The 25658-nt window shown below is 43.3% G+C and overlaps 1 protein-coding gene across 3 annotated transcripts in view; it reads right to left on the bottom strand.

Moving 5' to 3' along the window:
* LOC124551103 overlaps window positions 1-23547 on the bottom strand; it is a 214512-nt gene extending 190965 nt beyond the window's left edge. For 2 of the 3 annotated variants that reach the window (XM_047126034.1, XM_047126036.1), the window contains exon 1: window positions 23463-23547. The gene's annotated coding sequence lies outside the window, so the exon portion shown is untranslated. The remainder of the gene's footprint in view (window positions 1-23462) is intronic. The other variant, XM_047126035.1, reaches the window with a different exon arrangement.
* Between the last annotated feature and the right edge of the window lie 2111 nt (window positions 23548-25658).

Raw genomic sequence — 25658 nt, 5'->3', positions numbered from 1 at the left:
AGCGTCAGTAGTATTGTTGATGTGCGTTGTTACGTGTTGACGTGAACGTTTTAAGTATAGTTCCTTTGCTCGTTTGTTTCGTTTCTGTCACTGTTAAAATGCTAACCATTGAAGAACGTGTGTTTTTAGTCGAAAAAGTGTTCAAAGCTGACGGTAAATTCAGTGTTTCAGTTCGTCAAAAATTTAATTCAGTTTTCCCGGAGTCAACACTCCCACTGTGCGAGATTTGATTAACATATTTCGAAGCACGGATTGAGTGACAGATGCACCGAGAAGTGGTCGTCCTAGCGTTTTGTTTGAGGATAAACTACACGATATTTCCGAAAAAATGTCCACGGGTCCGAACAAGTCAGTACGATAACTTGCTCAGGAAATCGATGTTAGTGTCGGAACGGCCCACACAGCTGTAAGGAAAAAATTAGAACTTTTCTCATGCAAAGTGACAGTCGTGCAAGAACTGAAAAATTCTGATCATGGCATTATTGTCAATGGCTCAAAAATTTCGTTCAACAAAATGGAAGGGATATTCTTAATTAAACGTTTTTCACTGATAAGACGTGATTTCATTTATCCGGGTACACGAAGTCGCAAAATTCTCGTATGTGGAGTACTGCAAATCCATTGTGTATTCATGAGGAACTACTTCCTTCTGTGAAAATAGGAGTTTGGATTGCAATTTCTAGACGTCGAATTGTGGGTCCCATATTTTTCAACGAAACAATAAATGCACAACGATACTGCAGTGATATTCTGTGCCCATTCATAGGAGAACTTTTGTTAAGTGAAATACTGCATGGTTATTTTCAACAAGACGGTGCAATCGCGCATACAGCTCGCGTTTCAATGTCACTGCTTGCTGATGGCTTTTGGTGATCGCGTAATTTCACAAGGACTTTGGCCTCCACGATCGCCTGACCTAACACCACCTGACTTTTTCTTCTGGGGTGCAGCGAAAGCAACTGTCTATAAAAACCGCCCAAAATCCAGCGATGAATTGAAAACTGCAATATCCACTTTCACTGCTTCTGTTACAGAAGAAATGTTACATGATTAGACGAACTGAATTGTGTATTCAACAACAGGGGTGGCACTTTCAACATTTAATTTGAAAATTCGTATGTATAAATGAATATTCAATAAATTAATAACTTGTATATCACTGAATTTCATTTCGGTATATTCACTGCGGTATACGGCAAGCGCGGTTAATAATCATACGGAGATACTTTTTGAACGCCCCGTATTATACAGCACATTTTCCTACACATGAATTACAATGATATTTTCTAAGGCAACGCTTGCTACTTCAGTAACAGACACCTGAATTTCAAGCGTACTAGGCTATGGGCACTCAAGACAGAACTACCTCGAAGAGAACTGTCTATTGACACAATCAAGACGGATTTAGAAAGCATAGTTCTCGTGAAACACAACTATCTCTTTACACACACGAAGTGTTGAGTGCTACTGGCAAGGGATTTCATATTGATTCCGTATTTGTTGTTTTCCAGAAGGCTTTTGATACTGTAACTTACAAGAGGCTTGTAATCAATTTGCGTCATTATACACTCCTGGAAATGGAAAAAAGAACACATTGACACCGGTGTGTCAGACCCACCATACTTGCTCCGGACACTGCGAGAGGGCTGTGCAAGCAATGATCACACGCACGGCACAGCGGACACACCAGGAACCGCGGTGTTGGCCGTCGAATGGCGCTAGCTGCGCAGCATTTGTGCACCGCCGCCGTCAGTGTCAGCCAGTTTGCCGTGGCATACGGAGCTCCATCGCAGTCTTTAACACTGGTAGCATGCCGCGACAGCGTGGACGTGAACCGTATGTGCAGTTGACGGACTTTGAGCGAGGGCGTATAGTGGGCATGCGGGAGGCCGGGTGGACGTACCGCCGAATTGCTCAACACGTGGGGCGTGAGGTCTCCACAGTACATCGATGTTGTCGCCAGTGGTCGGCGGAAGGTGCACGTGCCCGTCGACCTGGGACCGGACCGCAGCGACGCACGGATGCACGCCAAGACCGTAGGATCCTACGCAGTGCCGTAGGGGACCGCACCGCCACTTCCCAGCAAATTAGGGACACTGTTGCTCCTGGGGTATCGGCGAGGACCATTCGCAACCGTCTCCATGAAGCTGGGCTACGGTCCCGCACACCGTTAGGCCGTCTTCCGCTCACGCCCCAACATCGTGCAGCCCGCCTCCAGTGGTGTCGCGACAGGCGTGAATGGAGGGACGAATGGAGACGTGTCGTCTTCAGCGATGAGAGTCGCTTCTGCCTTGGTGCCAATGATGGTCGTATGCGTGTTTGGCGCCGTGCAGGTGAGCGCCACAATCAGGACTGCATACGACCGAGGCACACAGGGCCAACACCCGGCATCATGGTGTGGGGAGCGATCTCCTACACTGGCCGTACACCACTGGTGATCGTTGAGGGGACACTGAATAGTGCACGGTACATCCAAACCGTCATCGAACCCATCGTTCTACCATTCCTAGACCGGCAAGGGAACTTGCTGTTCCAACAGGACAATGCACGTCCGCATGTATCCCGTGCCACCCAACGTGCTCTAGAAGGTGTAAGTCAACTACCCTGGCCAGCAAGATCTCCGGATCTGTCCCCCATTGAGCATGTTTGGGACTGGATGAAGCGTCGTCTCACGCGGTCTGCACGTCCAGCACGAACGCTGGTCCAACTGAGGCGCCAGGTGGAAATGGCATGGCAAGCCGTTCCACAGGACTACATCCAGCTTCTCTACGATCGTCTCCATGGGAGAATAGCAGCCTGCATTGCTGCGAAAGGTGGATATACACCGTACTAGTGCCGACATTGTGCATGCTCTGTTGCCTGTGTCTATGTGCCTGTGGTTCTGTCAGTGTGATCATGTGATGTATCTGACCCCAGGAATGTGTCAATGAAGTTTCCCCTTCCTGGGACAATGAATTCACGGTGTTCTTATTTCAATTTCCAGGAGTGTAGAATATCGTCTCAGTTATGTGACTGGATTCGTCACAGTTCGTAGTAACTGACGGAAAGTCTTCGATTAGGTTGCTTGCAGATGTTGTCGTTTACCATCTAGTAAAGTTATCAGAAGATCAAAACGAATTAGAGAAGATGTCTTTATGGTGCGGAAATTGGCAACTGAGGCTAAATAATGAAAACTGTAATGTCATCCCCATGAGTGCTAACAGGAATCCGGTAAACTTCAGTTACATGATAAATCTGTCAAGTCTAAAGGCCGTAAATTCAATGAAATATCTAGGAATTACTATTACGAACAGCTTAAATTAGAAGGAACACGCAGAAAATGTTGTGGGGGAAGGCAAGGCGAAGACTGCTTATTATTGACAGAGCACTTAGAAAATGTAACAGATCTACTAAACAGACAGCCTACACTACGCTTGTCCATCCTCTTTTTGCGGCATGGGTTCCTTACCACATAGGATTACAATGAGGAAGTTCAAAGAAGAGCAGCGAGTTTTGTATGGTCGAAAAATAGGGGAGACAGTGTCATTGACATGATACTGGATTTGGCGTGGACATCATTAAAACAAAGGCGTTTTTCGTTGCAGCGGAATCTTCTCACGAAATTTCAATCGGCAGCTTTCTCCTACAAATGCGAAAATATTTTGTAGACGCCGACCTACATAGTAATAAAAGATCATCATAACAAAATAGATCGCGCGGAAAGAGATGGGTGTTCGTTTTTCCGCGCGCTGTTCGAGACTGTAATAATAGAGAATTATTGCGAAGGTGGTTCGATGACCCCTCTGCCAGGCACTTAAGTGTGATTTTCAGGGTATGCATGTAGATATAGATGTGAACGTAAACTAAACAGTATCACTATGAGAAATCGTTTCTATCTTCAAAAATCATACATTGGCAGTTCAGATAGGGTTGCCAGATGTCCCGATTTCCGTAACAGTGGAGGTTTCAGATTAAAGAAATCATTGTCCCGAATAAATACTTTCGGACCGGCAGTTTGTCCCAAATTCCGGAGAAATATTCTCAAACTACCTATTTTCTCTACAAATTTTTGCGCGCATCTATATTTCAACTCCAACTGTCAAGCTAAATATCGAAAGTTGGCGTATACGAGGGTGAGTCAAATAAAAACCTTAATTTTTTTTTAAATATTATTTATTGTGCGGAAGTTGTACAAAGCTTTATTACTTTTCAACTTATTCTCCCCCACGCTCAATGCAAGTACTCCAGCGCTTATAAAGCGCATAAATTCCCTTAGAAAAAATTCTTTTGGTAGTCCGCGCAACCACCCATGCACCGCGTGGCGTACCTCTTCTTTCCTCCTATTGCGTCTTTGAATAGTCCACACATATGGAAATCACTTGGGACATGGTCTGGTGAGTATGGTGGATGAGGAAGACTCAAAATGCAGGTCTGTGATTGTTGCAACTGTTGTACAGGCAGTGTTGGGCATTGTATTGTCATGTTGCAAAAGGACACCTGCTGACAGCAATCCACGTCACTTTGACGATGATTTTTTAGGGGAACTGTGTATGATGCACTGGTGACAGTGGTCCCTCTAGGCATGTAATCCTCCAAAATAAGGCTTTTTTGTCCCAAAAGAGAGTCAGCATAACCTTCCCGGCTGATAGTTCTATTCGAAACTTCTTTGGTTTTGGTGATAAGGAATGGCGCCATTCCTTGCTCGCTCTCTTCGTTTCCGGTTGGTGGAAGTGAACCCAGGTTTCGTCCTCAGTAACGATTCTTGCAAGGAAGCCATCACCTTGTCGTTCAAAGCGCAGAAGAAGTTCTTCACAAGCATCAACACGTCGTTCTCTCATTTCAGGAGTCAGCTGCCGTGGCACCCATCTTGTAGACACTTTGTGAAACTGGAGCACATCATGCACAATGTGGTGTGCTGACCATGACTAATCTGTAAACATGCTGCAATGTCATTCAGTGTCACTCGGCGATTTTCCTTCAGTATGGCTTCAACTGCTGCAATGTTCTGTGGAGTCACAACTCGTTGTGCCTGACCTGGACGAGGAGTCATATTCCACTGACGTCACACCATTTGCGAACTTCCTACTCCATTCGTAGACTTGCTGCTGTGACAAACATGCACCACCGTACTCAACCTTCATTCGTCGATGAATTTCAATAGGTTTCAGCACCTTCACTACGCAAAAACCGAATAACAGAACGCTGTTCTTCCGTGGTGCAAGTCGCAAGTGGGGCGGCCATCTTTATACTGATACTGCGACGGTATGTGTGCATCTGCACTATGCTGAAACCTACACGCCATTCTACACGCTGCTTGTAGCACGCTTACCAACTTACACGATAACGGGGAGAAATTTCGATTTGTTATTACAGATTTAAGGTTTTCATTTGACTCACCCTCGAAAACAGTCGTTTTTTCCTTGCGCTATTTGCGATTGGAACAGGAAGGAAATGACTAGCAGTGGTACATGGTGCGCGCCTCGCACCGTAACATAGCTTGAGGAGTATCTATGTGGATATGAATGAACGTTTTTACTATCGCAGCTGATTGGGCCCCTTAACCAAGATAAGACTTTTGTTTGTGTTGTGTCTAGACAAGACAGCCTAGACACAATGAGAGGAAGCCGTTAGGCACGCTCTTAAACTCACGCAGGCTGGCGTGAGGTCTGAAACAGGATACGTAATGAATGCTATAAAGAAAAGTACGTAGCTTCTGGAACACTTAACTTTAATCCACATTTGTAGAACATCGCTCTTGATGATACATGCTTCACAATATTAATTATAAATTGAATACGGCGCCTTGCTAGGTCGTAGCAAATGTAGCTGAAGGCTATGCTAACTATCGTCTCGGCAAATGGGAGCGTAGTTGTCAGTGAACCATTGCTATGAACGTCGGCTGTACAACTGGGGCGAGTCCTAGTACCTCTCTCTAGACCTGACGTGTGGTGGCGCTCGGTCTGCTATCACTGACAGTGGCGACACGCGGGTCCGACGTATACTACCGGACCGCGGCCGATTTAAAGGCTACCACCAAGCAAGTGTGGTGTCTGGCGGTGACACCACATTCCTCCCCCGCAAATCGGCGTACGGTTGTGTTATAAGGCTTCCGCCCGCCGTGGGGAAGACCCCATGTTGACGTATGCGACGAGGTGGGGAGCCTAACAACAGGCGAGGCTGTGCCACCCGCACCCGGCCATTCGGTCCGAGGGGAGCTAGGAAACGCCTGAAAACCTAGTCCAGGGTGCACGCCAACATGCGGTTTATGCGCCCGTAGAGAGACAGGAGGGGCCGAAGGGTCGACCTCCACTGCGTCGGGGTACCCGACGGGCGAAGACGACATCTGGTCCGGAGCGGGCAAGAGTTCCATGTCGGAGGACAGCTGGTCACGGGAAGCGATCGGCGGCGCGTGACCCAGGGAGGCGCTTGGCGGCTGCAGCGAAGCGTCCACTGCGGGCATCGCCGGCGGGAGAACACGCGGCGGCGGCGGCGGCGCGTCGCCATGTGGCAAAATGGAAGGCAGCGTCGGCAACACCTGGGGATGAGGCGAGCCAGTAGATGGGTCCCCAGGGCGCTGACCGGACGGCACCGTCGCTGAAAGCAGACGGGGAGCGGCAGAACCCGTGCGACGACAGAGGCGCAGCTGATTGAGATGCCGACGCACCTCACCAGAGGCCCCCAAAACCAAATACATCGCGCGGCTGAGGCAGCGAAGAATGCGCCCTGCGAGCCAACGCCTTGAACCGCGATAGTTGCGATAGTATACAACGTCGCCTGGAACAGAAGCAGGTGTCTGCCGCTGCACAGGAACCTGATGTGGCGGATGCAGCAAAGACATCAAGGTTCGATGAGGACGACCGTGGAGCAACTCAGCCGGCGAGCGACCATCTCGGGGCTGAGGGCGATACGAAGACAAGAAGAGCAACAACGCGTCCTCCCGAGAATGCGACTCTTTCAACTTCAACATCTGTGACTTGAAAGTCCGGACCAATCATTCAGCAGCACCGTTTGACTGAGGCGAAAACGGCGCGGATGTCAGATGTTGAATACCATTGGCCTGGCAGAATGACTGAAATTCTGCGGACATGAATTGTGGGCCATTGTCGGAAACAATAGTCTGTGGAAGACCTTCTATGCAAAAGATGGCAGATAACGCTTGGATGGTGGCTGAAGACGTCGTGGAAGACATCCTGACAACAAAAGGAAAATTACTGAAGGAATCGACAACAACCAACCATCGAGCATTCCATAATGGACCAGCAAAATCTATGTGCAAGCGTTGCCAAGGGGAAGTGGCTTTCCGCCATGCAAAGAATTTCCGCGGTGGTGCGGATTGTTGTTCGGCACACGTCATGCAAGAAGAGCACATGTTCGTAATCGCAGCATCGATTCCGAACCACGTACAGTGCTGACGAGCAAGTTGTTTCGTTCGCACTATACCCCAATGACCTTGGTGGAGAAGCCGTAAGACAGAGGACTGTAACGAACGTGGTACCACGACCCGGGACTGATCATTATCAGAACGCAACAGCAAAACACCACGTCGAACAAAAAGTCTCTCCTTGTGAGCAAAAAATCGGCGAACCAACGGATCCTCGATCCGTGACTTTGACAAGGGCCATTGCGTAGCAACAAAACGCAAAACGGTAGCAAGGACAGGGTCAGCAGCTGTGGCTGTAGCTACACGACGAAAATCAATCGGAAACGAGTCGACCACTTCATCGGTTTCCGCATCAATGAACATGCAAGCAAGTTCGGAAGAATCGAATGCTCTATCCTCAGCAACAGGCAAACGGGACAACGCATCGGCGTTTCCGTTCTTAGCAGTGGACCGATACAAGATATTGTAGCGGTACTGCAAGAGGAAAATAGACCAGCGAATGAATTTCTGCGCTGTACGTGGAGGTACAGGCTTGTTCGGATGAAAAAGCGATGTCAAAGGTTTGTGGTCTGTGATGATAGTAAAGTGACGACCATACAAGAAATCGTGAAACTTAGTAACACCAAATACGAGAGCCAAAGCTTCTTTCTCTGTCTGTGAATAATTTCTTTGCGCAGACGAGAGCAATTTGGACGCAAAGGCAATAGGGCGATCATGCGAACCATCTTTGTGCGCAAGCACAGCACCGATCCCGAAATCCGATGCATCTACCATCAACAAAAGGGGTTTCTGGGGATCAAATGGCGTAAGGCAAGTATTTGAAAGCAACGCCGATTTCAACTGGCGAAAGGCGCGTTCGCATTCCGTCGTCCAGACGAACGGAACACATTTACGGCGTAAGTGATGAAGCGGAGCTGAAATGGAAGAGGCATGGGGAATATATCGGTTGTAATAATGAATTTTACCCAGCACACTCTGTAGCTGCTTCAAATTCTGCGGCGAAGGCAAGTCTTGTATGGCACGGAGGTGCTCGGAACTGGGATGTATGCCTTGGGCATTGATTACATGTCCCAAATATGGTAAGTTACGAGCAAAAAACACACATTTGTCCTTCCGCAAGCAAGACCTGAAATAATGTTCTGAGATTGGCTAAATGTTCTTCTTCCGTCTGTCCAGAGATCACAATATCGTCCAGATAGTTTGCTGCAGTAGGGACCGACGCACAAACAGTTTGCAGATATTGCTGAAACAGTGCAGGGGCGGATGCACACCTGAATGGCTGTCTTTTGAAGTGGTACAACCCAGGATGCGTGTTAACCACCAAAACGCGCTGGGATTCTTCGTCCACCGGTATTTCCAAGTACGCATCTGCTAGGTCCAATTTCGAAAAATATTTACCCGGGCACAGTTTGTCAAAAAGATCTTCTGGGCGGGGTAAAGGAAAAGTTGCAATCACTAGTTGTGGATTCACTGTAGCTTTGAAGTCCACACAAAGTCTCAATTTTCCGGATGGTTTTGGCAAAATTACTAAGGGTGAGGCCCAGAGAGAAGCCTGCACACGTTCAATCACACCTTGTGATTCCAAATCATTTAATGTTCTTGCGACCTCATCACGCAATGCATGGGGAACATTGCGCGCTCTGAAAAATTTCGGTTGCGCGTTGACTTTCAGTTCCAAATGTGCTTCATAGTTCTTAGCGCAACCAAGGCCCGGTGCAAAAGTGTCTGCAAATTCTTCACATAGACGAGAAACACAGGCTGAAGGCACAGTCTGGTTCACTGATAGGACCTGACTTACTATAGACAAGTTAAACAACTGAAACAAATCTAAATCAAACAAGTTCACTGCAGAAGAAGAACGAAGAATGTAAAATGACACAAGTTTTGTTTGTCTCTTGTATGTGGCAAGAAGGCTGCACTGTCCTAACACAGGGATATTCTGACCGGAATAACTATTTACCTTAACATTTGCGGCACGCAACGGAGGTGTGCCCAGTTGTTTGTACGTGTCTTTATTGATCAATGAAACTGCAGCTCCGGTATCGAGCTGGAATGTGATCACATTGCCATGAATGTCCAAGTCTACAAAAAGTTTATTGTCCTGCTGACGACAAGAGCGACTGTCTCGTGCAACGTGAACAGACACTGGTACAGAATCACTTGCTAATTGACGTGATTTCCGGCGACGTCGACGCACACTGTTTGTGGGACGAACACAGTCACTGTTAGAGAGAGTGGCACTGGGCGGAGTGGAATTAACTACATGAATGTTCATGGGCAAAGGTTCACAAGCCTGAGTATTCTTGGTTCGATTCTGATTCCGGCGCGAAGCAAAGGGCCGGGATGGTGGTGAATGTCCGATCTGAGCTGTTTCTGGCAAACACTCTGAACATGTCCTTTTTTATTACAGAAAAAGCAAATTGCTTGGCGTGACGGGCAATTCTCACGCGAATGTCTGGTTGCACACCGCAGGCATGATTTTAGCACTGCATTTGCCTGCTGCCACGGGACACGTGGTTGAGAGCTTGGCAGCAGCTGCGCGGACGAGCGCGAGGACTGTTTACTGTTCCGTGCAGCTCGCCCGGGGCCGGTTAACGTGACACACAGTTGGCGAAGGTTCAAATGATTCCTGAGCAAAGTCAAGTGTGTCTTGCCTATCCAATATGTCGATCACTTGTTGAAGGGAGGGATTGACTAGTTTCAAAATTTGCTCCCGTATACGAACATCAGAAACATTCTGTGCAATTGCATCACGCACCATAGTATCTGAATAAGGGAGGCCACATTCACACTCAAAAGCACAATCCCTAGTAAGGCCTTGCAAAGTTGCAACCCACTCCCGATTAGTTTGACCGGCTGTACGTTTTGTATGAAAGAACGTATACCATTTTGCAACTACATTGACTGATTCCTTGAAATATGCATCTAATGCAGACAAAATTTCTTCGTAGGACAGAGTTGCGACGTCGCGTCGGGAAACAATTTCACTATCACACGGTAGGTGGACACACCTACACATGCCAACAAAAAAGGCTGCCGCTTGTTACCTTGAATTCTGTAGGCGGCGAGATGGAATCCAAATTGGCGTGACCACTCCGTCCAGCTTTCCAGTGCCGCATCGAATTGACGAAAAGGTGGTGCAACTGCATGTTGTGGCTGCGGTAGCGGTGGAGCGGCGGCTGCCGCATCGTTTTGCATTGCACGTTGACCCTGGACGAGCTGTCCAAGGGCATCCAATAACGCCTGCGTCTGCTGATTCTGCAAGCGATAAAATTCGGACAGTACATCTGGAGATTGTGGCGAAGCCATGACACAAGTAAATTACGGCAATACGAACGCTAAATCCACTTTTGAGACTCGTCGCCAAATATGTTGTGTCTAGACAAGACAGCCTAGACATAATGAGAGGAAGCCGTTAGGCACGCTCTTAAACTCACGCAGGCTGGCGTGAGGTCTGAAACAGGATACGTAATGAATGCTATAAAGAAAAGTACGTAGCTTCTGGAACACTTAACTTTAATCCACATTTGTAGAACATCGCTCTTGATGATACATGCTTCACAATATTAATTATCAATTGAATACGGCGCCTTGCTAGGTCGTAGCAAATGTAGCTGAAGGCTATGCTAACTATCGTCTCGGCAAATGAGAGCGTAGTTGTCAGTGAACCATTGCAATGAACGTCGGCTGTACAACTGGGGCGAGTGCTAGGGAGTCTCTCTAGACCTGCCGTGTGGTGGCGCTCGGTCTGCTGTCACTGACAGTGGCGACACGCGGGTCCGACGTATACTACCGGACCGCGGCCGATTTAAAGGCTACCACCTAGCAAGTGTGGTGTCTGGCGGTGACACCACAGTTTGCATTTTAATGAAGACTTTAATTAATCACTTAATCATAATTTAGATTACATGTGTATAATATTTTTACATTGCATTGTTTCTGAAAAATACTTCATCCTCCTGGAAGGATATTTTATCAGCGTTATGCTGGCGACATTCTGATCGTGCTTAATGGCGATGAATCCGAAATTTCGAGTTTAGTTGATGAATTTAATGCCTTTCATCCAAAGATGATTTTCACACATGTAGATATGAATACTGACCGAGTCCTCAACTACCTAGATCTGCGCCGGCCGCGGTGGCCGAGCGGTTCTAGGAGCTTCAGTCTGGAACCGCGCGACCGCTACGGTCACAGGTTCGAATCCCGCCTCGGACGTGGATGTGTGTGATGTCCTTAGGTTAGTTAGGTTTAAGTAGTTCTAAGTTCTAGAGGACTGATGTCCTCAGATGTTAAGTCCCATAGAGCTCAGAGTCATTTGAACCTAGATCTGCGGTTACAGCTGCGTGATAACGAAGTATCCACAGATATTTTTAGGAAATCCACGACCATAGATGCTATCATTCATCTAAAGTATATAGCCCGTAATAACGGCTACAGCGTCGGGCTAGTTGAAAAGTTATACTAAGACAAAATATCAATGCCCCTTCGGAGTACACCCAGTGCAGTTTCTGTCGAGGAACACAATTACATTGCTTTGCCATTTATGGGCAATTTTAGTTATGAACTGGGAAAACGTTTTCGGGGAGCGGGCTCTCGTATAGTATTTTCCGCGGCTGCAATCTCCAGTTTATGTACATACATAATGAATCACCTGAAAAGAACAACCATTTTGCATCGGGGGTATAACTGCTGGAGTGTCGCGATTGTATTGTAGGACATGTCGGACAAAAAGGCAGAACCTTTAAAATTAGATTACAAGAACATCTCCTCAAAAGATGGGGACAGGTAAAAGAGAACTCTCCCTTTGCTCAAGACCTTAAAGCCAGTGGCCACAGTTCTCCGTAAGCACATAATCTTAAAATTTTGCATTCTGCACAAAAGGGTAAGAAGTTAAACATTTTAGAAGAATGGTTCAAATAGCTCTGAGCACTATGGGACTTAACTTCTGAGGTCATCAGTCCCCTAGAACTTAGAACTACTTAAACCTAACTAACCTAAGGACATCACACACATCCATGCCCGAGGCAGGATTCGAACCCAGCGGTCGCTCTGTTCCAGACTGTAGCGCCTAGAACCGCTCGCCCACCCCGGCCGGCATTTTAGAAGAAATTGAAATATTTTGGCATATGGAGGACAAATATTTGTCCCTCCTAAACGACCAAATATTGGGCGCTAATCGGGCCTTTTTTAGAAGTAATGAAATCGGTGTTATTAATGTAATCCTGGGGCTCTCGCATTTCTGTCTAAATATGACACCTTTCCTCTCTGGCCTTATGTCGTCATGTTAGCCAACCCCTTAAGAGTTTCTTGACTAGAAAATGACTTGCGAGTTTGTGGCTTCAAATGTCGAGGTATCATACACATTTTAATCTAAGTATAAAATGGAAATGGGAAAGAAGTTCACTCGCATTACGATTACCTCCCACGCTGGTGTGTATCTTTCAAGCGTAATAATTTTACTATGTTATTTTTATAAAAAGAATTTTATTGTTAGTTAGAAGTTCTTGCTCCGTATGACGCAGTATTGCGTGTTATAGGTGGACCTCTTCATCCGAAATTATAGTCCTGTGTTAGTAATGTTCTCGTTGTAGTGATATATGGTACACCATACCCGTTTAGGCACCGCATCTGTGTGTTGTATTATACACCGTGATATTATATTTTAAATTATAGGCTTTCTTTTGTATTTTACTCCGTCATAATTTTTGGATAAATTAATGCAGAGGTGTTGCGTCTAGTAATTTTATCTTGTTAATGTTTTATGTGCATTATATTTATTACGTTTTAGTGGCTATGTATATCCGGTTTACGATCTTTTATTCTTACCAGCAGCTGCCTGGCAGCGCCACCTATTTAGGTGATTCTGTATTAGGCGTCAGTATTAGCACACGCCTAACTACTTAAGACCCATCTTATACTATTATTTGTTCCTGTGAACGTGTGCGCGTTATCCAGGTCTTGGAGTTACTCACGTCCATCTAGAAAGGTAAGGCCTCGTCATAAGGCTTCGGCAAAATGATTGATTTCTGAGAGTCCGAGTGTCCGATAAATGGTCAATTCTTTATCCGTTTTTACTATTTTATATTTCTAGTATTTACTGAGGTTAACGAAGGCGATGTTGGCCTGACGTACCCGACGATGCCCTTTAGCTAAACTAAAGGATCGTCCTAAGAAATACCAAATTAAAGTATTTGCTCTTTCAGTATTTGATCTGTTTATACATGCTTTTAGGTTATCCATGTCTGCACAACGCGATCGCGATCCTTAAACAGCTGTATTTGTTCTCTTGTTTTCTATGTACATCACCCTCAAGATGCCTGAATAAGGTGAAACGCGTAGTTGATAAATAAAAAAACTAAAATTGCAGCCAAGACCGTTTTCAACTAATACTACTAAACACTAGTTTGCTGATTCATGCCACAGATGGATTGGAAGAATTTCTTCTGGAAGGACTTCAGCTGTATATACGTGTACTTAAAACAATGTGACTATTTGTTAAGCAATACTCCTACTATTTCGTATGGAACAGTATGAAAGCACAAATATGAAGTGTTACACCACATTTAAACTGTGTTGTAGATTTTTCAAACACTGGCGATAGTGGAGTTGTTTCTTCTTTCTCAGAACAGGATCTAGTTACAAATCTGTGACAGTGATCCAGCTTGTCAAACCTACAACCAGTTTTTGCAGTTTTAGATGGCCTTCCACCTGCATAGTAACATGGCAGTTTTATCCCAGAAATGCAGTGACCATTCTTCGATACACTGCCATGTACTCCTTTTTAGAGCTACCATACATTGTATTTAATAAGTCACAACTAATACTTCACAGACGAATGGAAAAACTGGTAGAAGCTGACTTCGGGGAAGATCAGTTTGGATTCCGTAGAAATGTTGGAACACGTGAGGCAATACTGACCTTACGACTTATCTTAGAAAAAAGGCAAAGCCACGTTTCTAGCATTTGTAGACTTGGCGAAAGCTTTTGACAATGTTGACTGGAATACTCTCTGTCAAATTCTGAAGGTGGCGGGGGTAAAATACAGGGAGCGAAAGGCTATTTACAATTTGTACAGAAACCAGATGGCAGTTATAAGAGTCGAGGGACATGAAAGGGAAGCAGTGGTTGGGAAGGGAGTGAGACAGGGTTGTAGCCTCTCCCCAATGCTATTCAATCAATATAGTGAGCAGGCAGTAAATGAAACGAAAGAAAAATTCGGAGTAGGTATTAAAATCCATGGAGAAGAAATAAAAACTTTGAGGTTCGCCGATGACATGGTAATTCTCTCAGAGACAGCAAAGGACTTGGAAGAGCAGTTGAAGGGAATGGACAGTGTCTTGAAAGAAGGATATAAGATGAACATCAACAAAAGCAAAACGAGGATAATGGAATGTAGTCGAGTTAACTCGGGTGATGCTGAGGGAATTAGATTAGGAAATAAGACTCTTAAAGTAGTAAAGGACTTTTGCTATTTGAGGACCAAAATAACTGAAAATGGAAATGAGCGTTTGGCGTCAATGGCCGGGAGGCCCCTCGCGGGGCAGGTCCGGCCGCCATATCGCAGGTCTTATTACATTCGGCGCCACATTGGGCGACCTGCACGCCGGATGGGGATGAAATGATGATGAACACAACACAACACCCAGTCCCTGAGCGGAGAAAATCTCCGACCCAGCCGGGAATCGAACCCAGGCCCAGAGGACGGCAATCCGTCACGCTGACCACTCAGCTACTGGGGCGGACACCAAAATAACTGATGATGGTCGACGTAGAGAGGATATAAAATGTAGACTGGCAATGTCAAGGAAAGCGTTTCTGAAGAAGAGAAATTTGTTAACATCGAGTATTGATTTAAGTGCCAGGAAGTCGTCTCTGAAAGTATTTGTATGGAGTGTAGCCATGTATGGAAGTGGAACATGGACGATAAATAGTTTAGACAAGAAGAGAATAGAAGCTATCGAAATGTGGTGCTACAGAAGAATGCTGAAGATTAGGTGGGTAGATCATATACCCAAGGAGGAGGTATTGAATAGAAATGGGGAGAAGAGGAGTTTGTGGCACAACTTCACCAGAAGAAGGGATCGGTTGTTAGGACATGTTCTGAGGCATCAAGGGATCACCAATTTAGTACTGGAGGGCAGCGTGGAGTGTAAATACGTAGACGGAGACCAAGAGATGTATACACTAAGCAGATTCGGAAGGATGTAGGCTGCAGTAGGTACTGGGAGATGAAGAGGCTTGCACAGGATAGAGTAGCATGGAGAGCTGCATCAAACGTCTGACTGAAGACAACAACAACAACATTGTATTCAGCTACACTGACAAAATCTGCAGTTATGGGGAAATCCAATTTCTTACCCTTGATAGATACTCTATACTGTGAAATATTTGTCAGCTGTATCAATTCCACCCATAAACTCTTGCTTGTTGACTAGCTACCAGTCTTTTCGACCTAAGTGAATATCACGTTACTGGATGAGCGGCATTTACAGCATCAGTTTGTTGCCAGTCACTATGCCGTCGTCATTTCCTGAAGCCGCTTATACAGGGTGTCCCAAAAAGAATGACCCGATTTTAAATAGAATTATTTATTAGGAAGAAGGGCTTCAACACCAATAAATTGCATACTAAAGTACTCAGAGAAGACAGAAGTTTATAAAAATCCATCATAAACGTTCAATATGTCCTCCATTGGCTACATGGACGACATCTAGCCTATAGCCGAATTCATCCCAAAGTGAGTGTAATATGTGTTCTGTCACTGAAGCTACAGCCGCCGATATTCTGGTTTTTAGTTCATCAATGTCACGAGGTAAAGGAGGAACGTAAAAACATTGCTTAACATATCCCCACAGGAAGAAATCACATGGTGTTATGTCAGGGGACCTAAGAGGCCAAGAGTGTAAAGCCTGATCTCGCAGTCCTGTACGCCCTATCCAACGTTGAGGCACGTTGGCACTGAGGAAACTGGGCACGATGTTGTGCTAGTGCGGTGGTGCTCCATCTTTCTGATAGATGAAATTGTCAGAGTCAAGTTGTGGGAATAACCAGTTCCGTAGTATTACAAGATATGATTGTTCTGTTACGGTTTCTTCCTCAAAAAAGTTGGGTCCATTACGCGAGATTAGCTGCACGCTCCAGGTCAGCGCTCGTAGCGACATCTAGCGAATTTTTCTGAAACTCTAGACCATGCCAATTACATCTAGAGCTGTTTCACATACCTAGTGACATTTGTCTCAATATTATTACAAGTTAAAATAGGGTCATTATTTTTGGGACGTCCTGTATATTGCCTCAGTTTGAAGCCAAATGTCCCTCTGGGTTTCTATTTCATTTCACTTAATTACTTTTATATTTGTATGGAGTGTAGCCATGTATGGAAGTGAAACATGGACGATAACTAGTTTGGACAAGAAGAGAATAGAAGCTTTCGAAATGTGGTGCTACAGAAGAATGCTGAAGATAAGGTGGGTAGATCACGTAACTAACGAGGAGGTATTGAATAGGATTGGGGAGAAGAGAAGTTTGTGGCACAACTTGACTAGAAGAAGGGATCAGTTGGTAGGACATGTTTTGAGGCATCAAGGGATCACAAATTTAGCATTGGAGGGCAGCGTGGAGGGTAAAAATCGTAGAGGGAGACCAAGAGATGAATACACTAAGCAGATTCAGAAGGATGTAGGTTGCAGTAGGTACTGGGAGATGAAGAAGCTTGCACAGGATAGAGTAGCATGGAGAGCTGCATCAAACCAGTCTCAGGACTGAAGACCACAACAACAACAACAACAATTACTTTTACATAGTAATTCACTTCATACTACTGCATTTTATTCGTTATAACGAAATGAGAGTAATCCTACTGAAAAAATGCTGCTTATAAAGTAAAAGCTCGCAAGTAAGGTTTTTCATATGTGTATTTCCGAAACAATAGTAACATGAATTTAGTGAGGTTTTATATCTGATACAACAGTGAAAATTTATACAGCCTGAATGGTAAATATGACTGCGTGCACGTTATATACTTTTTAATAATATTATGAAAAAGGTAGTTGCTACCCTAGTGGAGATGCCGAGTCGCAGATTGGCACAACATAAATACTGTCGGAAAGTGAGTATTCGGCCAACAAAGTCTTTGTCGAGAAAAAGACAACACACACACACACTTGACCAGTCTCTTGTAGCTGTGCCTATATGTAGGGTGACCAAACGTCCCGGTTTTCATCCCTGTGTTCCGGTGTCCCGAAAATTTGTTTCGGGACGCTCAAAAGTCCCGGAATTCAGTTTTTAAATACATTTCGTGAAACTTTCTCAAATTTTTGGGATTTCGCTATATTAAAGTAAATACAACACAAGAAATTAATATATTTTAGCTTATTTGTCTAAAATCTCCGTTGTCCCATACTAGTAATCGCAGCATAAGTACTGATACACTGAGGCAATAATTTACTTTGAGCGGTACTTTGGCCAACAAGTAGTAAGTTGTATTATTGTAACAGAGCTATGAAACCGTCCGATTGTCGCGCCACTTACTCACACACTCATTGTCAGAACAGTGTAGTAGTTGATGTTTTGTCAGACAAACTGCAATAGTTTTTTCTCATATTAGTGGTATTATTGCTGCAGTATTGTGAAACGCAATGCCGAAACGTGCCTGCAAGTTCAGTGACTGTTATTCCAAGGAATGGAATTTCATTAAGAAAGTTAGTTTTGATTACGTGCTTAGTGTTCCGTATGTAACTGTTTTATTAGTAGAAGTCATTGTGGACGTTCCGACATAGTTGATCACATCAAGTCAAAGAAACGCATTAACAGATACAGTGCACCGAGCTGCAGTAAAACTCTACAAAATTATTTTGTGAAACATAAGTCAAGTGAAGAGACGACAGTTCGAGCAGCCGAGCTTACACTAGCCTACCACACGGTAAAACATCACCAAACTTATAGATCTAGTGATTGTACTAATAAGCTTAACAGCATTATGTTTGATGATTCTTCCATTGCCAAAAAGTTTAGTTCAGCAAGAACTAAAGTGTCAGCCTTAGTGAAAGGAGTTATTGCTCCCCAGAGTGTAAAGGAAAGCCTTGAATACATCAAAAAGTCTTCTTTCTACGAGATATCCACTGATGCCAGCAATCATAAGGCCACTAAAATATTTCCGTTTGTTGTTCAGTTTTTCGGTATTAATCAGGGAATTCAGACCAAACTTTTGAAGGTGAGTTCCCTACCTAATGAAACATCTGACGAAATTTCAAGATTTTGTATGAATACTATCGAAATGTTTGATCTTGAGAAAAATAAATGTGTGGCATTTTGTGGAGACAACACCAACACAGACTTCGGTGGTTTAAAAAGACAAGGCAAATGCAACGTATTTATCAAATTAAAGGCGACATTGCATGAAAACACTGAAGCCATAGGGTGCCCTGCACATGTTTTACACAATAGCGTGCAGACATCTGCTGACAATTTAAAATAAAGCTGTGATGTTGAAACTCTCGTCATGAAGGTATACTCACACTTTTACATATATACTGTTAGAATAGAGAGACTTAAGGAGTTCTCTGATTATGTGGGAACTGAAAATATGAATGTGATGTGTCACTCGAAAACTCGCTGGTTATCACTGTTTCCAGCAGTTGAAAGAGTAATCCGCCTGTTTGAACCGTTATAAGATTTTTTCCTAAATGAAGACAAAGCCCCCAAAATATTGGTTCAGTTTTTCAGTAACCCTTTAAGTGAAGCATACTTATGGTTCATTCACAGTCAGCTTAGCACCTTGCAGCATGGGATAAAGGAAATTGAGGGAAGCACGAAAAGTGTAATAGAGGTAAACGATTTTTTGAAAAATACTCTGGAAACTGTTACTAAGAGGAGAGAACAGCAGTTCATTTCTTTTAATGTTAAATCTGTCCTTAAAAGAGCATAAGTATCAGAAGCAGAGGAAAGGAGTTTTAGAGAAGAAGTTAGCAAGTTTTATGACACTTGTGTAGAATATCTCAGCAAGTGGAGCGCCTCATATTTACCCTCATCGCCGGTGTTTGATTATATGTTACTGAAGGGAATGCCAAAATGGGAAAGTGTTTAAGAGACAGTTTCTTATTTGAAGAGTAAAGAGATTGAAATCGATGATTCCATTCTCTTTGATCAGCTCGGCATACTGACAAATTTTACTTCACAAGTGTTTTCGTTCATGAATATCCAGTGGACTGATGAAAGAAACAGAATGGAGGTGGACTCTCTTGAAGCAATCCTGCAGACCCTGCACAACTACAAAAAGGATTGTGCCGAGTTTTATCACTGTGTTTCAAAGAAGAAAGACATGATCAAGAAGGCTGGAGGCAGTGCAAAATACCCTTTTCTCCACGGGCAGTCAATTCCATCTACAAGTGCTCAGTAATATTAAACCTCATGTTAATATTAATTGATTAAAAGTTGAATGGCTGTAAAAGTGCTCAGTAATATTAAACCTCATGTTAATATTAATTGATTAAAAGTTGAATGGCTGTAAAATTTTGTAAAATCGTAATACATTTCTTTATTACTATGTATGTTTATTAAATGTCATTAATTATACAGATAATCTAGATTATATCAATCTTTTGTATCCTCTTATTAGTTATAATGATTGGGTTAACATAATGTATCAACAAAACTTTAAAATTAAGAAACCTGGGTGCATGTGGAATGAGGTGTCCATTGGCACCCGGGTGAATGTGTCCCGGTTTTCACCGAAAATAATTTGGTCACCCTCATTCCATCCTGGATTTTCCATTGCTATATACATTTCAGTTAATTGTACTATTATAGTACGCTTTTGTCATTAAAATATAGTATAAGTACATGCCACAGCAAAAGAGAAATTGCAGGACATATTGAACCTGATTTTTGTATGCATAACACTAGTGTAGTTCTATAATGATGTTCTTAAATAGACTATGACTGAGGTTATATCAGACGCACATATTATCCTTTAGTACATTAATCTGGCATTCTGAGAAAATATGTAAACAGTTAGTATTCTAAAACATACGAGATCAGAGAAGTTATACTGCCAATCAGCTAAAAAACCAGGCAGATAATGCATTTTCAGCAAACCAAGTTATCTTATACACACAACAATGCTCACCCAACAATGAAAGCTAAATATTTCTTTAGAGAATAGCATGAGCCAATACTATGAAGTGTGTACAAAAGCTGTGTGCTGGAGGGTAAAATAAAAACAGTACAAAAAGTTTTAAGCTCCTCGGCAAAAATCCTTGTTAATTCCAAGAAAAGTTGTTCTTCGTAAAACGAGAAGCAGAATCTGTGTTGTTTCCACTGCACATGGAGGAAGAGCAGATATTCAGAATTATTTAGCTAGCGTAAAGGGTAAATCAAACGTGTTCTCGCAAGCACTTTAGAAAAACGGACAGTTATTCTGTTTCAGCTTAAGTTAAACAGGGCAAATTAGTAACAGCAGCGGAATTAGCAATGTGCAGTCGTAAAGTTTAAACATCCTACGTCTTTGAAACCAGTGGATTGTACCTGTAGAACACGCTCCAAACTTTTTAATGATTCCGAATCGGCAAAAAACGTGACTTTGGGCAGAACAAGCTCAACATTAATTGGGAAATCAGTGTTAGACATGCGACGACCTTTCAAAGGTCCGTTTTATTTTGACATAGCTGCACACAGTAGTAATAACAAAGCCGAGAAAATATTTTCATTAATTAATTCACTTTTTTCAAGCTTAAGAGACGCGTCTAGGTTTCTGCTTCCCAAATTAGGTCCATTTTTAATCAGTTTGAGAGAAATGTTCTAGTTTGTTATCTAACATACAAGACAAAAATTATAGCAAACCTACGTTAAGGCAGAAGCACGCCACGGGTACGATCAGTTTGGATTCCAGAGAAATATTGGAACACGCGAATAAAAACTAACCCAACGACTTATCTTGGAAAATAGGTTAAGGAAAGGCAAACCTACATTTATAGCATTTGTAGACTTAGAGAAAGGTTTTGACAAAGTTGACTGGAATACTCTCTTTGAAATTATGAAGGTAGCAGCAGTAAAATAGAGGGAGCGAAAGGCAATTTACAACTTGTAAACAGCAGTCATTAGAGTCGAAGTGCATGAAAGGGAGGCAGTGGTTGAAAAGGGAGTGGACTAGTGTTGTAACATATCACCGATGTTATTCAATATGTACATTGAACAAGCAGTAAAGGAACCCAAAAAAAGTTTGAAGAAGGAATTAAAAGTTCAGGGAGAAGAAATAAACACTGAGATTTGCCCATGACAGTGTAATTCCGTCAGAGACAGCACAGGACTTTGAAGTCTATGGCTGTGTGCGCTGCCTTATAGGCGGGTGACCTTGAGCGGGACTTAGCCGTTTAGCGAGGCAGCCAGGGAACGCGGCCCCTAGTATTACTAGGGCCGCGTTGCACTAAAATCAAGTTTATCAGCGGAAGTTGCGCAAGCGATAAGGCAGCGCTGAATGGAGCTTTCGGCGCGCTTCCTGTTTCTGCATCAGTCGACTGCAGGCAGCAGCACGCAGCACACAGCCATGCCGTACCGTCGTAGGAGATACACTAGGAGGAGCAGAATGCCAGTTTATAAAACTGTTTTTAGTTTTGATGAGACACCAAATCCTGTCTCTCAACAGGAGATACTGTCTGGTCCAATAACAGATCTTCATCATGCATAAAACAGCTAAGACTGTGGATGATAAAGTCCTCAGATCAATGTATTATGGACTTGTCTTCCCACATTTGTCTTATTCGGTTCATATATGGGGAAATGCACAAGCTGGCTACCTAAAAAGAATATTCACAATTCAGAAAAGGGCAGTGAGATGCATTGCAAAAATACCACCAAGACAGACCTGTAGGCAAGCTTTTGTACACTATAATATTATGACAGTATATTCACTGTATATATACCAAAGCATAATGGTGGTAAGGTCAAGTGATAAACACCTCCTAAATAAAGATGTACACAAACACGGTACAAGAGGAAATGAAAATTACTACATGATAAACAGAAATCTAAAACTGTCTATGACTGCCCCAGAAGAAGCAGGCAAAAGGTTTTTTAATAAACTCCCCAAAATCATTAAAAAAGAAACAGATCTAAAATGTTTTAAAAATCATTTGAAACTATAATTCACAGAGAAATGTATATACAGTTTGAGTGAATACTAAGATGTGTTTAAATATATCATTACTGAAATGTACCTGTAAAAATTATCATTTCTGTATGTTTTTTTGATTTGTGTGTACATATAATGTGAAACATGTAAAACCTTTGTATTATTATGGACTATTTCTGTTTAATCATTTGTTTCATTTATATATATATTGAAATCAAGTTTGATGTTAATAGGCTATTGTATGACACACCCAATACTCTCAGCTGGATTTTCAGCTGGAGTCCATGGGCAAAGAATAAATAAATAAATAAATAAATAAAGAGCAGTTGAACGAAATGGACTGTATCGTGATGAAAATCAACAAAAGCAAAACTAGGATAATGGAATGTAGTCGATTTAAATCTGGCGATGCTAAGAAATTCAGATTAGGAAACCAGACACATAAAGTAGTAGATGAGTTTTGCTATTTGGACAGCAAAATAACTGATGTTCGAAGTAGAGAGGATATAAAATGTAGACCCGCAATGGCAAGAAAAGCATTTGTTAACATGATTATAGATTTAAGCATTAGGAAATCTTTTCTGGAAGTATTCGTATGGAGTGTAGCCATTATTGAAAGTGAAACATGGATGATAAACATCTTAGACAAGAGAAACGTGGTGCTACAGATGAATGCTGACGATTGGATGGGTCGACCATGAAACCAATGAGGAAGTACTGAATAAAATTGGGGAGAAAACAAATTTGTGTCACAATTTGACCAAAAGAAGGGATCAGTTGGTAGGACACATTTTGAAACAGGTGAGAGTAGCATGGAGAGCTGCATCAAACCTGTCTTCGGACTGAACACCAAAACAACAACAACAATAAGTCAGGTATCTAGTTGCAAACTACACTCAACACCACAAGACAAATATAAACCAAGATGTGCAGTATACAGTCGGACAACACAGCCAGCGACATGAACAAACTCACCTCGTGAGTAACAACAATCACAAACGACTAAGAAGGGACCGATCCACGTTACTGTTTGAGGCAGACTGACCGGCGTCGGCTGATCCACATCAGAGCTCCGTGGTGCCATGCGGCAGCTTTGGGAACTACAGCCAAGCGCTGGGAGATCTACGGCGTTCCGCGAATCAAGGAAAATATCCTCGTGCATTTCGCGCTAACCGTGACGTCATCGCTGAACTGCTCGTTACAAGTGGGTCTCTCCATGAAGCAAAGGCACGCACACACACAGCACAGTTTAGTAACACTTTAATTTTTACAGACAGCGTGATTCAGCTGGCCCTATCGCTGTCGTTTTATGCAGCCCGCAACGTTATAACTCACCTTCATAAATTACGTCGCATATTTCCATAGTCTCTCACTAGCTTAGTGCAAACTGTAAGAAATTTAATGTAGTTCAAATTTCGTATTGCGGTACGTTTCCGCTAGAAACCGCAGTTTTCGAGTTATTCAAGTAATACTTACAAAAGTGATCAAACTCAGCCGCCACCGGTCCGCAATTCTAGTATGTTTGTTGTTCAAAGCACTCCCTCCTACCACTCCACAAATGTTTGCGACTGCACGAATTATTTCCCTCGTTCGACCTGTTTTAGTCTCCGCTACCAGGCCGTATTACCCCACCGGCTTAGTCGAGCAATTACAAATAGTAAAATTGACGTCTGTGTAAATTTTGCAAAGTAACTTTGCGAATTTTAACAGCAAAAAATAAACAATTACATCGTTGTGTTCGTCAGGCCTTCTGAATACGAGGCCACTGTGTTTGTAAGAGTTAAGTTTGGATCGAATTGTGAGCATATTTAGTTTTAGCGTAACGTTTACAAAAGTCGTTTTTCGCTCATTACCCTCAAGGGCATGGTTAAACCAATAACATTAACGAAATAACCGACTGTGCTTCTGGTGTAATAGCCCAGTCAGGTAAATATCGGGAATGTTCGTGTAGTTGGGAATTGTTGAATAGTGGTAGGAAGGAGTGCCACGAAAAACGTACTAGAAACGTTTGAAGGCCTTTTTGTACTTTTTCTTTAATAACTCGAAAACCGTGGCCTGCAGGGAAGACGTATCCCAGTACAAAAAGGTTCTGCACATTCTTCCTATAGGATTAATAGTTTGCGCGTAGCGAGCTACAGAATATTAATGTCTCTCGTATGGTTTTGAAGGCCAGCTATAGCATTGCGGGTTGCATATAACGTCAGTGGCAGGGGCAGCTAATTCCCCCTGCATATACCAATTTCCAAATTCCTCAGTTAACTTTCGGAGAATAAACTAGCACGAAACCGAGAGTCTCGCAAATGCCTAGGATTCTACAAAATTCGTGGAGCATTCAACGCATTAGAAAGTAATATTATATCTACCAACTTGGCAGAAAATCCTGAGAATTTTTAGTCTTTACGTTAAACGTACAAACACATCGAAGTCATTTGTCCAGACTCTCCGTGACTGTAATGGCATCGAAACGGTGACAAAGAGAAAAATCCGAAATACTAAACGCTTTTTTCCAAAACTGTTTTACTGAGGAATAACGTAGTGTGGTTCCCGCTATAAAGCGTCGCTCGGAAGTCAGTGCGACAGACATCAAAATACGTTAAAAGAATGTTGCATTTTCCCACTACTGCTGTATTTATTATATTAGCTCGAGGCTTTTAGGCCGTTTTAAGTGTTTTTTTCTGTATACAAGAGATCACACACCTTGTGGTGTCACCGCCAGACACCACACTTGCTAGGTGGTAGCTTAAATCGGCCGCGGTCCATTTAGTACATGTCGGACCCGCGTGTCGCCACTGTGTGATCGCAGACCGAGCGCCACCACAAGGCAGGTCTCGAGATACGGACTAGCACTCGCCCCAGTTGTACGACGACTTTGCTAGCGACTACACTGACGAAGCCTTTCTCTCATTTGCCGAGAGACTGTTAGAATAGCCTTCAGCTAAGTCCATGGCTACGACCTAGCAAGGCGCCATTAACCGTATCTGAAGATAGTCTTATTTGTATTATCAACAGCGATGTACCACAACATGGAATAAAGTTAAGTATTTGAGGAGCTGCATACTTTTCTTATTAGAATTCACTACTTATCCTGTTCCAGAATTCGCGCCCGTCTGCGTTAGATAGCGTGTATTTAGGCCGCCTCTATCTACAAGGTGTTGGCACATTTACCAACAC

The sequence above is a fragment of the Schistocerca americana genome, chromosome 9, assembly GCF_021461395.2.
Source record: "Schistocerca americana isolate TAMUIC-IGC-003095 chromosome 9, iqSchAmer2.1, whole genome shotgun sequence".
Lineage (NCBI taxonomy): Eukaryota > Metazoa > Arthropoda > Insecta > Orthoptera > Acrididae > Schistocerca > Schistocerca americana.
This window is presented reverse-complemented; position numbering and strand designations above follow the sequence as displayed.